This window comes from Saccopteryx bilineata, chromosome 2 (genome assembly GCF_036850765.1).
Source record: "Saccopteryx bilineata isolate mSacBil1 chromosome 2, mSacBil1_pri_phased_curated, whole genome shotgun sequence".
In the NCBI taxonomy this organism is placed as follows: domain Eukaryota; kingdom Metazoa; phylum Chordata; class Mammalia; order Chiroptera; family Emballonuridae; genus Saccopteryx; species Saccopteryx bilineata.
Genome location: NC_089491.1, coordinates 99,101,313 through 99,117,473, shown reverse-complemented (window position 1 = coordinate 99,117,473; position 16,161 = coordinate 99,101,313). Strand labels below are relative to the sequence as shown.

The 16,161-nt window shown below is 50.0% G+C and overlaps 1 protein-coding gene across 2 annotated transcripts in view; it reads right to left on the bottom strand.

The window, feature by feature from the left end:
* FGD3 (FYVE, RhoGEF and PH domain containing 3) overlaps positions 1-6,029 on the bottom strand; it is a 39,826-nt gene extending 33,797 nt beyond the window's left edge. For both annotated transcript variants that reach the window (XM_066257471.1, XM_066257472.1), the window contains exon 1: positions 5,936-6,029. The gene's annotated coding sequence lies outside the window, so the exon portion shown is untranslated. The remainder of the gene's footprint in view (positions 1-5,935) is intronic.
* Positions 6,030-16,161: the final 10,132 nt, after the last annotated feature.

Below are 16,161 nucleotides of genomic sequence, written 5' to 3'. Positions count from 1 at the left end.
ATATAGCTCCCCTGCTCCCAGCTAATGGCCCACAACTGGGAGAAGCCTTTGGAACTGTCCCAGCCCTGTTTGGTAATAGCCCCAGGGGAGCCCTGCCAGCCCCAGAACTGTGAGCTGACAATGCTCAGAGGGGTTGCTCTTTACAACACCACGTTCAGGTGGTTGGTTACCTGCAGGAGGTAATTAAATAATAATGAAAGTGCCAGGCAGAGGGGCAGCACCAGGAACCCCTGAGCAGTACACCCACATACAGGTCACAGACTGGGACGCATGGCTGCGGACTCGGGATGTGGGACTGGCCCTGCCAGTCAGCAAAGCCACCCTGCTATTCTGAACGGGGGACTTCCCTCTGGGATCCGGATCTGGAAGCACAATACTTGCCTTGGAGTCTCAGCCTGGCAAGTGCTCTGGCTGCAGCCGGCCCGGACTGGGGTGTCCATCCTGCGTGCTGAGAACACAGACAGGGATGAAGATGCCATGAGGTGCCACGTGCTCCGGGATGTGGTGGAGGTCAGACCTCAGGGCAAGCTGAGTGCGGAGGGAAGGAGGTGGGTCAGCACAGCCACATCCCTGCTTGCTGAGACTCCCCACTCAGTCACTCCCCAAACTGCTCACACAGAGTAGGATGGTGGGTGTCGGGAGCCAGGAGAGTTAGTATTTAATGGGAACAGAGTTTTAGTTCTACACGATGAAGAGTTCTGGAGGTAAGTGGTAGTGATGGTTGCACAATAATGTGAATGAATTTAATGCCACTAAACTGGACACTTAAAAGTGGTTTAGATGGTAAACTTATGTTATGTCATGTATATTTTACTACAGTTTTTTTGTTTTTTGTTTTTTGTTTTTTTTTTTTAGGGCAGAGGAGGGGAGATAGAGAGACAGACTCCCACATGCATCCCGACTGAGATCCACCCGGCAATGCCATCTGGGGCCAATACTCGAGTACTAAAGCTATTTTTAACACCTGAGGCTGATGCACTCCAACAGAGCTATCCTCAGCACTTCAACCTTGAGCCAATTGAGCCACTGGCTGTGGAAAGGGAAAAGGAAGAGAAGGGGGATAGGAAAGGGGTAGAAGCAGATAGTTGCTTCTTCTGTGTGCCCTGACCAAAATCAAACCTGGGATGTCCATACACTGGGCTGATGCTCTATCCACTGAGCCACCAGCCAAGGCCAATAATTTTTAAAAGCATTTTTAAAAATGTCAAAAAGGTCCTCATCAGAAGTTCTGTAATTTGACACTATGACAGCAATCACTCAAAAGCATGTAAAATGTACTCCCCAACCTGCATCCCTGGCACCCTGGGCCTCGACCCCTGGCTTTTCTCCACCTGGAAGCCCCATGGCCCTGGCTCAGATCCAGAACCGCCTGCAAACCCCTCACCCACTACTGATGCTCACTGCGTGCACTGCTGCCTCGCTTTTTGGGAAACAGGCTTGAGTGGGGCTGAGCACAGACCGGGGCGGGGGGGGGGGCAACAGTGGCCCATGTACCACGTGGCTCTGGCCTCAGAGTCCCCACCTGGCAGGTTAGCCTCAGGGACAGCTCAAGGGTCAGCACAGAGCCTAGGTATCATTATTAGGGGCTCAGTAAGTGATTGTGGGGAAAATACAGGATGATGTCTTGGTTGATTTCATCCCTGAGACGGTGGATGTCTTGTCGGATAGCATCAGATAGCACTTTAGGAAGAAGAGGGGAGACATGGAGACCCTTCACACACCAGTGGGTGAACCAACTCCAGCAAGGTAGAAGTCCTACCCCAACTCCCTGCTCTGTCCCCTGACTTAGGGACATGACAGACACATGGATTGCACAGTGCAAAACACATCACAGGCCCTCCTTTGTGGGTCTAGGGAGGCAGCAGTGTAGGGGTCTGAGGTTAGGCATCCAGTCTGACCAGTTTCTACCACTGACTGGCTGGGTAGCCAAACAAGCTCAGCCAAACCTCAGTTTTCTTGTCTGTAAAACGAACACAACAGTACCGCGAAGGTCCTTAGAGCCCAAGAAGGCACCCTGCACTCCACCCACCCCCGGGGCCGCATGGTACGAGCAAACGAGCACAGCCATTGTGTTGCTTGGAGTTCCCAGGTTGCCATCACAGGGCCCTCTCAGCTCCAGCAGGACTAAGGCTGGACCCACCGACAGCAGCTCATGAAAAGCAAAGCCGGGGACCCTCTGGTGCAGCGCAAGGCACTGTGACGGAGGTCCGGCACGGGGCGTGCTTGGAAAGAAAGCACTGCACGCTTTCTACTTGCTTCTTTTTACTTGTGTATTTATTTGCTTGATATTTTTCTTCCTACCTTTAATTTCTAGTAAAATTTTCTATACTATTTTTATTTTCAATTTATTTTTATTTTTACTTTACTTCTGTTAGAAGGAGTATAAATATTAACACTACAGCAGAGGCAGATTAAGGTCAGTTGAGGACCCAGGCATAGAAGAAAATATTAGGCCCCTTAAAAAAAAGAGAGAGAGAGAGAGACAGGAAAAATAAAAATACATGTTAACCGTATTTTTTAAATTAATAAAAAATATTATGTGCTATTAATGTTAAAATTCTACATATGAAACCAAACTTGGTGTCATTAGAAAAAAGTGTAAAGTTGGGGGTTTGTGGGGCTCTTCAGAAGTTGGGGCCCAGGGCGCGCACCCAGTGCACCTGTTGTTAAATCCGCCTCTGCACTACAGGGTCTGGCCGGGTGGCTCAGTGGATAAGGCGTCGACCCAGTGTACCATAGGTCATGGGTTTGACCCCCAGTCAGAGCACATACGAGAAGCAACCAAAGAGCATACTGCTAAATGTAACAACTAAGTGAAACGAGTTGATGCTTCTCTCTCCCTTCTTCTATCTCTCTCTATCCCTTCCTCTTTTTCTCTCTCAAATCAGTGAAAAAAGATTAAAATATATATGTATATAAACAGTATAGTCACTGTTGTCATACACATAAAGGCTACTATAAATCACAACCTTTAGCCGGACCGGTGGTGGTACAATAGATAGAGAGTTGACCTGGGACCTGAAGTCCCAGATTCAAAACCCTGAGGTCTCTGGCTTAGATCAGACTCAGAGAAGTGATCCCAATGTCGCTGACTTGAGGCCAAGATCGCTGGCTTGAGCAAGGGGTCACTGGCTGGGCTAGAGCACCCAGTCAAGGCATGTATGAGAAGCAATCAATGAACAACTAAAGTGACACAACTACAAGTTGATGCTTCTCCCTTTCTCTCTCTTTTGATAACTCTCTCAAAAAAAAGTCACAACCTTTAAAATAAAAAACAAATCCTTCTCTGTCCAGGTAGCTAGGTGTGTGACAAAGCAAGTCAAAACTCAGGCATGGGCACTGCAAAATTCCTGGAGTTTTGCTGTACACTTGAAATTTTTTATAATAAAGCTTTGGGGGAAAACAGTTGACCCCTGCAACAACCCATACCACCAGATCCACCCTTGAGGCAGTGAGGGGGCGGGGTACCTCACTCCATTCTTTCCACAAGTTCAGGCTGACCCGCCCTGTTGGCCACCCCGAGCTCATGACATAATTCTCTCTACTGTTGATTATGTAGTAAGTTTTTTTATTTTAAAAAAGTAATGAAACAAAAGAAGCAAAAACCTTCCAATGGCTTCAATCAACACTGAAATTCTTCACACAGATGTAGCTCTGCATTCTCAGCCCCCACCCTCCCAGCTCAGGCCTCTGAGGAGCATCGCAGGGCACAGCGGCCAAGTGCCTGACACTTCCTGCTCCCAGAGTGTCCACATTGTCCCACTCCACTCCCACCAGGGCGTGGCCACAGGAGGAAACAGGTGGAAACACCACTTTCTTCACATGGTCCCCGCCTGGCAGACAGGACCCAGTAGCATGTTGGTGAGTGAATGAATGAAGGAACTGTATCAGCACCTCATATAGCCTTTATTTCCCTTCTAATGCATACTTTGACATAAACATACAAAAATGGGCTCTGGCTGAACCCAAATTTTGAAAATAAAAATTCCAGCTTGAGGTCATGGAAGGTGAAACCTCCTTGTGACGCTCCGTCCCTGGGCTTGGCTCCCCAGGATGCCTCCCTGGGCTGCACCGTCATCCCGTCAGGTTATCATAGGACAGAGTGGCCACCTGGTGGCTTGTCCTCTCAGGGCCACACTCTGGCATCAGCAAGAGCTCCATGTCTGGGCAACAATGCACTCCACATGGGCCCTTAGTCACTGGTCACCATCCACCTCACTGGAGACCTGGGTAACCAGTCATCACCACCACACACATGAGGATGCAGTCAGAGGAACAGTGTCCTGACAGGGAACAGCATCCCAGACAGAGGGAACAAGTGTCCCGACAGAGGAAGCAGCGTCCCGATAGAGGGAACGGTGTTCTTGGCAAAGGGAAAGCCACAGAGGCAAATAAGCCTGAGTCAGGCCATGAGAAGAGCTGGTCGTGTGTGAGATATGTGAGCCCAGAGGGAAGGAGGTGAAACCTAGACAGTGGGGCCAGGATGTATCTCACTGGGGTGGACAGACAGGGCATGAAAGTGAGTGACATCCCATTCACGTCTGGGTTTCACATGTGTCCTATAGTCAGCACAGACCCAGTGCTGCATTCTCACTCCCAAGTTCACCCTCTTTATGTTGAAGCCTCAGTTGTTTCAACTGTCAGTTGGGGGGTTGTCAGAGCCCAACTGGAGCAGGAGAGGACACAGCAAGACAGGCGCTCTGGCCGCTGTGGTCATTATTCTGAATCTAGGGACACCCATAACCTGGGCTCACAAGGGATTCAGGGCCGCAAAGTGCCCCCCGTCGTTCGGGGCCTCACTGAGCACTTTCATCTCAGCTCTGACCTGGGAAGGCCAGCAACAGTCCAGGTTTCAGCATGTGCAGGACACACAGCCCTGTCCTGTTTCAGGAGCCACTGCACATAAGGAGGTGCCGGTCTTTGTGCCGAGATTAATGTCACCTCTGAGAAGCGGAACTGGGGACTTGGGCCTCCTGCAACTACCCGACTGGGGACAAACCACTTCCTCCCTCTGCACCCAGCCCCACCCAGTCCCCGCAGGCTGTCAGGCTCCGGAGGTTTGGGTTGGGTTTGGGCAGTCTGGAGCAACCAGGGGGGTGCTGTGTGTCGGCTTTCTGTCCTGTGAGAACAAGAACGGCTGAGCTAGTGGAGCCTGGGTGCTGTTAGGGACTGTGCTCTAAGCACATAGGCCTTGCTGCGCTGTACTCACAGCGGGAGCTGGCACACTCAGGCTCCCCTTCACAGACAGGGACACGAGGCGGTGGGAGCAGCTGCCCACAGTCATAGGGTTGGGACTGCGTGCCCAGCTGCCGTCTTGCATTGTCTGGGTGTGTCGCAGGGTCCCGTGGAGGCCTGGGTGGGCTGAGCCCTCTTTCCTGGTAGCATAACCATAGACAAGCCCTCATCATCCATACCAAAACTGAAGATGGCAAAGCAACCTTCTTGAGTCACATTGTGTGGAAAGGTCTAGACCCCTGGGGACTGTGTCTGGGACCACTTACCCATCCTTGGCCCAGGCGAGGAAGACCCAAATAGCCCTAGGCCTGGGCAACCGGAGTGGGACTACGCTGTGGGCAAGTGTGCCAGCCAGGCTGAATTGGGGATCTCCCTCAATCGATAAGCCGGCCCCTCCTCTCTGCTGGAGACTGAGATGCCCCAGATGATGACCAGCCCTGTCCCAGCACTTGGCATGCATAAAGGTTTGCACGCTTGCTGTTCCACAATAACCTGACTTTTGACAAGCAACCTCAGCAGCACCACAGGAAGAGAAAGGGACAAAAACAAGACAACATACAGTGCCACCATGACAGCTTCCTGCATGTAAGACACGTTCCCAATAGCTCCAGCTCTGATTGTGCCCCAACCCCAAAGTGCCCTTTCCAGGACCAGCCCAGGCTCGCAGGGCCACAAAGACCTGGGAGCCAGCACCACTCACCTGCCGCTGAGCGCGCTCGACCTCCTCTCTGGGACTGACTCCAGGCAGCAGGAGAACACACTTCCTTTTGCTAGTTTTCGTAACACAGGTCACCAAGTGACATGCATGTGCATTTCCGCATTCACGCCCCAGCTTGCTGGTGCTCCAGCTGTTTCACTTGCAAAAGCATAGCCGGGACTGGCCGGAAGGCTGTCTGAGGCCCAGGCTGCCTCAGCCCACGGCGGCCTGTGGCGGCTTAAACTTTAATGGGCTGCTCCAGCGCCCCTGAGTGCTTCGGGCTGGAGGCCACAGCCACCGCCTCGGTGGGCTTTTCTTAGCAGACAGGACCCTCAAAGAGAGGTCATCTAGTGGAGGTGAGTGGTGCCTCCAGTCCCCGGGTCACACAGGTAGCAGCCCCCAGGCTGAGATAAATGGTCTTCTTGGGCAGGAACACTGAGAATGGTTACAGGTGGCTGGAAAATTGAGAGCTGCCCCCCTTAAAAATGGGTTATTTCAAGGTGTTCCTAGGGGTGAAGCCAGCCCTCCTGCCCTCCTCTCTGGGAAGACCAGCCCCGGGAGGGCTGCTGCAGCCAGGCCCACACTTCTAGCACCCAAGAGAGGACTACATTATTTTAGGGAGAAAGTAATTAAATACTTAAAGACACAGGGGTCCTATAAGGCTTAGATCACAAATTCTGACCAAATTTTAATTATGGTTTCTTCATCCAACTCAAAGACTTAAAAAAAAAAACAAAGCCATTTTTTCTGGGCGTTGGCTTCCTCATTGTCACATGAGGTCACTGCAGAGACCCCTTGGGAACAGCACCTTACACACAGGAAACCTGTAAGTGTGACAAATAAAATCCACAAAGGGGCCACGGCAGAGTTCTTCAGCCTGCACTGACCTCCCCCGGCGAGGACCCTGAGTGCGTGGCCCTGTTTCTCCACAGGTTCCTGAGGAAGACTCACAGCTGCTGGAGAGGGGACTCCCTCCCTTCCTCCCTCCCTCATTTCCTCCAAATATTTATCTCATGTTTGACGGGGGCAGTAGGTGGAGCTATGCTACCCACTTTCACCTCCACATATACTTCCTGTCCACCTATGTTTTGAAGGATTCTACAAAGTGCTGATGAGCACAGGGTTACCGCCACAACAAATCAGTGAGAGCCATCGTGTGCTATCCCCGTGGGTCCCACAGCCCCAACCCTAGCCCAGCTCCTCACAAGTGCAACTACCTCCAGCAATCGCAGAATGAACTGAGGACAATTCTGTCTGGTCCCTGCTGGCTGCCACCCATCGCTGCGGCCTCAGAACCATCCCACCCAGCAGGCGACAGAGGACGGGTGGCCAGGGTCTTAGAGGCACCTGCATTATTACCTGGCTTGTGAGCTTTCAACCTGGCACATCACTGAGCCTCTTGAAGCCCCAGTTCACACTCCATAAAGTGGAAAGGCTATAGGATGCAAGGTTGGAGCTCATGAAGAATGATGGCTCAGCCTGTGGCAGGTGGACATCCAGATACTCCCAGCTCAGATGGCAAAGAACAGCACCTGCCGCCATCCCCCAGCACAGCCCTTCCCCCACTGACATCCTAAGCCAGGAGACTGGCAGCAGGACCCCCCTACCAGAGCCTGGGGACCCACTAATCAGAAATGGCCTCAGAAGGCAGGGGTGAATGCTGGCAACAAGGCAGCAGGCCAGGTGTGACAACCCAAAAGGTGAGGGATATTGGCAGGAACTAACAAAAGGTGGAGTAGGGTGAGGGCAGAGGCGTGTACCCTGGGACCTGACTTCTGAAGGGCCCTGCAACCTTACACTTTTTTCTAATGACAAAGGGCCCAATATTTCCTTCTGCACCTGGGGCTTCAGCTGACTTGAATTTGTCTCTGGTGAGGGGTATGGCAGGAAGGCAGAATTGGGGTCAAGAGTCCTCCTCTGAGAGGGATGTCTCCGCCAGGGAGCTGATACTCTCCAAGAAGAAACACGCTTATGGAAATCACTCCCAAGATGGCTCAGAGATGGTGACTTTCTAGTGATGCTGAACTTTTGTAGCCATGTTCATCTTGAATAAGGCTGACCCTGTGATGTAGCCAGTAGGACTCTGCAGAAATGACAGTGGTCGCATCTGAAGCCAGGTCATGCACCACATTGCAGCTTCTGCCTTTCTCTCCTGAGTCACCCTCTTTGGGGAGGCAGCAGCCATGTCCTGTGTGGGGAGAAGCCAAGGCCCCCAGCCAAAAGCCGGCACAAACTGGCCAGGAGGGAGGAAATCACATGGACGTGGATCCTCGGCCCCAGTCAAATCTTCAGATGAGACCACAGCCCTGGACAACATCTGACCCCAGCCTCATAAGAGACCCCAAGGCAGAGCCACTCTGCACCCATATTCCTGATCTACCCAAAGTAATAGAGTTGATAAGTATTTCCTAAGTTTGGGGTAATTTAGTATGCAGTAATAAGGGGTGATATAACATGGTTATCAGGGGAAAAAAAAGAGCAAGGGGTGATTTAAGGTTGGGTGGCATCAGCCACAGTGGAGAAGTATCCACAAGGACTAATGGCATAAAATCTTATTTCTCTGTCCAGTTATTTCATTAAAGACTTAACGGTCCAAACAGGGTCCTTAAGCCTGAAGGACTTCCTGGGGACAATGGTGATGTTCCTTTTGTGCTGTTCACTCTCAAATGGCCCCAAATAGCTACACAAGTCAGTCTCTTCAGGGAAAGCCTTTGTGCCTCCCTCCCATCATCCCCCTGCCTGCCCAGGGTGGGCCAGAGGCTGCTTCCTCTTCCTCCAGGCAACTTGCTGCCCAGGAGGCGGCTCTGATGGGGAGGGGCTTTCCCGGGGATAGCCAGCAGTCACCTGGGGGCAGGCCACCTGCAGAAGGCAGAGGAAACCCAAAAGCCAGGCACCCAAAGGGACCTGTGTGGAAACAAAGGCTGGACGAGCAGGAGAGCAGAGACCTTTCCGCCAGGGGCAATGTGCACTAGTTTCACTGAGGAATGACCCAGTGGGATAGGGCCCCGACCATGCAAGAAAAACTGGTCAGGGGAAGGCAGAACCAGGTGGAGCCCAAACCCTAGGGGAGGCTTCTGCCCAGCTCCGCCTCTGAGACGGAGGTAGGACTATCTCTCTGGATAAGGGACAGGCCAGCAAGGAACCAGGAAGGTCTGCGCAAAAGTCAGTGGAAAGAGTGACAAAAGACACTGCGTGGGTGGTGCAGGTCAGGATGTATATAGAGTTTCTCTGAGTCATGTCTTTGTCCCCTGCCCAGCCCTCAACTCCCTGGCTCACCATTTACTCTGAGAGCAGGTACAACACCTGCCCTGTGCCTGCTCAAGGGACACAGGGGTTGTCTTGACAACAGGTGCAGAGTGCATGGCCCACCTCATGTCACACATCACATTGGCCCTTCTGGGACTGTCTGGTCTAATACTCATTAAAAAACCCCATTAATTTAGCATATTATCCCCATTGCAGATGAAGGCTAGAGGCTCAGACACGTGACATTAACCTGTCCCAAACTGCACAACTAGTGTGTGAGAGAGTTAAGGCAGACCTGAGTCTAGGCCAAGCTCTGAAGGCCTCGGGCAGCTCAGAGGCTGGAGAGAGACCTGCACACCAGCTGCCCAAGTGCAAGACCACAGATGAGGAAGGGTGTGTGCACATGCACACGGGGCACAGATGCAAACATGACAGAGACACCGTACTTTACAAATTGGTAAAGAAGGGACAGACCATCCAATAGATATGGAGAGGGACACACACAGGATCAGTGCCCCTCACCATCCATGAAGATAATTCTGGGTGAATTAAAGACCAAAAATGAGAAGCAAGAAAACATGAGAACTTTTAGAACAAAATATATATATGGAAATGTCTTTATGACTTTAGGTAATGGAATTTTTTTTTAAAAAGCATAAACCATAAAGAAAAGGATTTGCTGCATTTGATAAGAAAACTGAGCATGTCTATACAGAAAAAAAATGTTTTAAACCAAGGGGAAAGGCCATCAGTGGTCTGGGAGGACTCCCTGCAGGGGCCCCAGCCATACCTGGGACACAGAGACCTGCCAGATTCACAAATTCGCATGATCATGAAGCAGACTAGCTGATCCTGGACAGAACATGAGGGTGAGTCAGGAAATGATCCTGAAAGAGGCCAGGGTCCAAGTTCTAAGGACTCCTGGGCACATGTTATTCAGTGTGTGTGTGTGTGTGTGTGTGTGTGTGTGTGTGTGTGTGTGTGTGTGTTTAGGGGGGTTGATTTTCTTTTAATTAATTAATTTTTTTAAATGAGAGGAGTGGAGATAGTGAGAGAGACTCCTACATTTACCCTGATCAGGATCCACCCTGCAACCTCTGTCTATGGCTGATGCTTGAGTACACAGCTATTTTTAGCACCTGAGGTTGATGCACTTGGACTGAGCTATCCTCAGCATCCAGGGACACACTTGAACCAACTGAGCCACTGGCTGCAAGAGGGAAAGAGGGAGAGAAGGGGGAGAAGAAAGGGAAGAGAAGCAGATGATCACTTCTTCTGTGTGCCCTGACTGGGGATCAAACCTGGGACTTCTGCACACCAGGTCAACACTCTATCCACTGAGTTAACCAGCCAGGGCCAGGTGGTGTGCCCCTTCAGGTCTTATCAACTCCCGCTACCACCACCCTCACCCCCAATGATGGGCACAGAGCCATGTGACCCAGCTCTTGACCATGAATGACCCCTCTAGGCCTAGCCCCTCAAAAACTCCCATGCAATCCTCCAGGTTCCTCTTCCTTGTCTGCAGTGTAAATGCACAGAAGACAAGCCCGGAGCCACCAGATGGAAGGGACAGGGCCTCAGACTGCGAAAAGGCTAAGCTGGATCCACATCACCTTTCTCCCTAAGAACAGGGGAAGTCTGTTTGAGGTCCGGGAGGCAGAAAGAAAAAGGCACCTAGCCCTGGCCGGTTGGCTCAGCGGTAGAGCGTCGGCCTAGCGTGCGGAGGACCCGGGTTCGATTCCCGGCCAGGGCACATAGGAGAAGCACCCATTTGCTTCTCCACCCCTCTGCCGCGCCTTCCTCTCTGTCTCTCTCTTCCCCTCCCGCAGCCAAGGCTCCATTGGAGCAAAGATGGCCCGGGTGCTGGGGATGGCTCTGTGGCCTCTGCCTCAGGCGCTAGAGTGGCTCTGGTCGCAACATGGCGACGCCCAGGATGGGCAGAGCATCGCCCCATGGTGGGCGCGCCGGGTGGATCCCGGTCGGGCGCATGCAGGAGTCTGTCTGTCTCTCCCTGTTTCCAGCTTCAGAAAAAAAAAAAAAAAAAAAAAAAAAAAAAGAAAAAGGCACCTTCCTCTCTGAAGAGTATTGTGACTGGGCGAGAGAGACTGCCCAGGTTCCAGCTGGGCCCCCTTTCTCTCTGCTCTGTGCCCAACCTTGCATCCTCCCAAGCAACGGCTGAATTCAGGCCCCATCCCAGGTCAGGGCCATAGTTTTCCGTGACTGTCCCCACCAGCTCCCCTTCACAATCAGTCTGCTGGTAGGCATGCTGGGCCCTTCCTTCCTAGCCTCTCACATGGTGGCCAGGCTTGTTCCTAAAACAAACCCCATACCTGATGCACTCCTGCACTCTCCCTAGCCAGCACTGGGCCCTGACAGAGTTTCTGGGCCACTTGTTACTGCAGCCAGCCGAGCCTGACTGTCACACCCACCTTCTTTCCCAGAGTTGGTGCCACTTTACCCTCCATGGGGAGAGATGTCCTCCTGGCATCCAGAGGTGAGACCTGAAGTGCATCTACTCAGCAAAGCCATGTTACTCATAGCGATTTTGGAGCCTTTGAAGGGAAGATTTTTAGGAGAAAGGCAGCTGATATTCACACATCCCTTATCCATGGGGGACACATTCCAAGACCCCCAGTGGACACTAGAAACTGCAGATAATACTGAAGCCAATATATACCATGTTTTTCCTAGAAACGCATACGTACAGTAAAAATTAATTTTTAAATTAAGCAAAGATTAACAATGATATAATAAAATAGAACAATTAAAACAATGCACTATAATAAAAGTTACCTGAAGGTAGTCACCATTTCAGGGGGTCCCTTGCTGAATGAAGTCTTGTATAGGCTTGGTGCCTCCCAGTGCAACCTGTATCCACAACTGGAACACATTTCCTATGTGTGTCTTCCACCTGCTAATTTAATGTCTTTCCATTCATGCATTGTGGTTGTAAATCTTTCCAGTTTCAGGAGCAGCAGCAAAACTAGTCTGACTTTCTTTTTCCTTCTTCATAATTTCACAGATAGCAGTTTTATTTTTACTGTAGATCTTAGCAACCTCAGGATAAGATTTTTTTTTATTAAGTCAAGCACTTTCACTCTTTTACTTAAAGGATACACTTTGCAACTTTCTATGGCATATCTGAATTGCCCACATCACTACTCTTACACTTGGGGGTCATTATTAAGTAAAATAATGGTGACTTGAACACAAGCACTATGATAACTTAACAGTGGATCTCATAACCAGCAGTTACTTAGTGACTAAGGGGCAGGGACCACGGGCCACTAGGGTGATGATACACAGCATAGACAACTTTCTGGATCTTCCAAGTGCTACCCGGCCCCACCTGTCCCCTGGCAGAGCCCCTCGGCACTGCCGCTGACTGCATGTGCCCGCCCCCCACCCATGGCCCCCACTGTGCTCTTCGGGATTGGGGCAGAACCACATAGCCAACGCCACTTCAGCATCCCTAATGGTGCATCCCCGTACCAATGCAATGACACAAAGCAGGGGGCAGCAATTGGCTCTTAATAGTCCAGGTGGCAGGCAGCCCTGCTGCACCCGTCATGCAGGACCGAGAAGACAGCCTACAAAGTGGTCCTGACCAAAGGGCAAAGCTACCACTGTTCCAACGTCTTTAGCAATGTTTGTCAGAACAGTGAAAACTCTCTCAATGTTACTCTAAATATAGAGATTTTAAAATAGTCATACCAATATTTATTCAAAGTATGTTATAGCTTGAAACATTGAGAATTAAGGTGTTTCATTTCTTTGTAAAAAAGGAAAACTTATCAAGAGAACTTAATTCTCTCTCTGGTCTTTTAATAAAATTCTGGACATATCAAATATTAAAATTCAATATTTACTAAGTGCAATATGGGACCCCAGACTGGATACTGGTGGAATCTGTGTACAGTCTGTAGTTTGTAGTGTTCTACCAATGCCATCTTGACAGAGAAAGCCAATTATGTTAATGCAAGCTGGGTGAAGTGTATACAGGAACCTTTTGTGTTATTTTTGCAACTTGTCTGTATATCTAAAATTATTCTAAAATAAAAGGTTTGAAGTTCAGTGTTGACTGTTTTAATGAGATGGGACAGTTCTACTGGGGGGCCGTGAGCTGACTGGCTTTCTGTTAAAATCTTGTCTCTTATTGCATTTTGTGTTCTGAATAACTTCCTGGGTCCCACATCGGGTCAGTGAGGCAGCATGGAGGACAAAAGGATGATATTTAAAAAAGGCAATTTGTCTGATGTTTATGTGTGTGGAATTTACATGAGTTGATGTGACTAAACCCACATTTGGTTTTGTTGCAAAATTGTTCAACTTTTTTTTTCTTTCTTTTTACAGAGACAGAGAGAGAGTCAGAGAGAGGGATAGATAGGGACAGACAGGAATGGAGAGAGATGAGAAGCATCAATCATTAGTTTTTCGTTGCAGACCTTAGTTGTTCATTGATTGCTTTCTCATATGTGCCCTGACTGCAGGCCTTCAGCAGACCGAGTAACTCCTTGCTCGAGCCAGTGACCTTGGGTCCAAGCTGGTGAGCTCGGGGTCTCGAATCTGGGTCCACTGCGCCACTGCCTGGTCAGGCCAAAATTGTTCAACTTTTAATTTTTTTAAGATTCATACGGCTGACCCCATCACATAGAGATCACCCTCCATCATGCAGTCCGGGTAAGGGGGTGGAGGGGTGGCAAGAGAGTGAGTGTGCTGTGGAATGATCCAAAAACTGATAACTCTGGGCAAAGGGCAGGAATGAAAAAGACAAACCATAGACGGGGAGATCTTTGCAAACCATGTATCCTATAAAGGACTAGTTCACAAAATATATGCAAAGAATCTGAAAACTCAACAATAAAACAAAACAATCAAAATTGGAAAATAAGCAAAAACCACTCAAAGACATTTCACCGAAGGAGACACACAGACGGCACAGAAGCACGTGGAGGGAAGTTCATCCTATTAGCCGTTAGGGGATAAAGTCATGATGAGATGTCACCACATTGCTATCAGAACGGCTTAAAAAAAAATAACAATACCACCAAATGCCAGTGACAAATTGTTGAAACTGGGTCTCTTATACACTGCCGGTGGAAATGCAAAATGGGACAGCCTCTCTAGAAAACTGTTGGGCAGATTCTTCTGAAAGGAAGCATGTCCCTACCCTACAACACAGCTGTTGCAACTCCAGGACATTGTCCTAGAGCAGGGGACCCCAAACTACGGCCCATGGGCCACATGCGGCCCCCTGAGGCCATTTATCCGGCCCCCACCACACTTCCGGAAGGGGCACCTCTTTCATTGGTGGTCAGTGAGAGGAGCATAGTTCCCATTGAAATACTGGTCAGTTTGTTGATTTAAATTTACTTGTTCTTTATTTTAAATATTGTATTTGTTTCCGTTTTGTTTTTTTACTTTAAAATAAAATATGTGCAGTGTGCATAGGGATTTGTTCATAGTTTTTTTATAGTCCGGCCCTCCAGTGGTCTGAGGGACAGTGAACTGGCCCCCTGTGTAAAAAGTTTGGGGCCCCCTCTCCTAGAGAAACAGAGACCTGTGCTCACACACAAACCTGTACGTGAATTTCCAGAGCAGCTTGATCCTTCACGGCTCCAAACTGCAAACAGCCCAGAGAGCCTTTAAGGGCTGCATGCCCGAACCACAGCACACCGCACCACAGACACCACTCATCCACGGAAAGGAGCAAACCAATGCAACAATGCGGACAGAGCCTCGAAGCGAACACCGAGGGAAAAGTTTGTTATTCTGTGATTCCACTTGAAATGAAAAAATTTAGAAATAGAGACCAGATAGTGGGTGTTGGGGAAGGGAGGTTAGGGGCAACCATTAAAGGGCATCAGGAGGGGTCTATGGGAGAGGGGATGGGCCTAGATCTCATCTCTGTCAGTGCCAACATCCTTGCTGTGACCTGGCACTCTACAGTTCTGCAAGGTGCCACCATCGGGGAAGGCTGGGTCAAGGGCACTCAGCATCTCTGCATTATTTCTTACAACTGCAAGTGAACCTACAATTATTTTAAAATAAAAGTTTATGTTTTTATTATTTATTTATGTATGTATGTATGTATGTATTGAGAGAGAGGGAAAAAAAGGAAGGGGGAGAGAGATGGAGGAGAGAGATGAGAAGCATCAACTCGTAGTTGTGTCACTTTAGTTGTTCATTGATTGCTTCTCATATGTGCCTTGACCGGGTGGGTTCCAGCCGAACCAGTGATCCCTTGCTCAAGCCAGTGACCTTCGGATCATGTAGATGACCCAGCGCTCAAGCTGGCAACCTTGGGGTTTCATACCAGGGACCTCAGCATTCCAGGTCGAAACACTATCCACTACATCACCACCAGTCAGGCAAAAAGCTTATTTATTTATTTATTTATTTAAAGGACTAATGGAGTTCTTCGGCTTTCATGAAGAAACAATGAGTTATTAAGTGAAATATAGCAATTCCTGGACTCCTTGGAATTACCTGAGCTGGAGGTGACTGAAACGCTAGGCCCTTCTGAGCCCTGGCCCCTGCCAGCTCCCCTGCTCCCCTGCACCTCCACATTACCTGCCTCTCATGGGCCCAGCCCTCAGGTCTGTGCCTCGGCCCAAGAGCACTGGCTAGTGTCTCTCACCCACCCACACACAGCTCAAGAGTGTGGGGCTGGTCACTCTTGCCCTCCGGGCATCTAGCTCCATTGCCTCTCCTACAGACATTGAGACCTGATGTCAGTCCTTGCCAGGCCAGACACAAGTCCCCACAAAGACTGAGCAATGAGGCACAACCTCAACGCTAGCCTCCATCTCCCCACTTCCAGGGCAGGAAGTTGCAGCTCAGAAGGTGAGGTCACGCCACAGCCACAGGGCTCTGCGCCTCACACAAGGTGCAGCCAGGACAGCTGGCCACTAGGGACAGCTGGGGTGCACGGGATTGAGGAGGCTCAAGGGAAAGTGATAGCCTGGAAGTTAGAGCCCCAT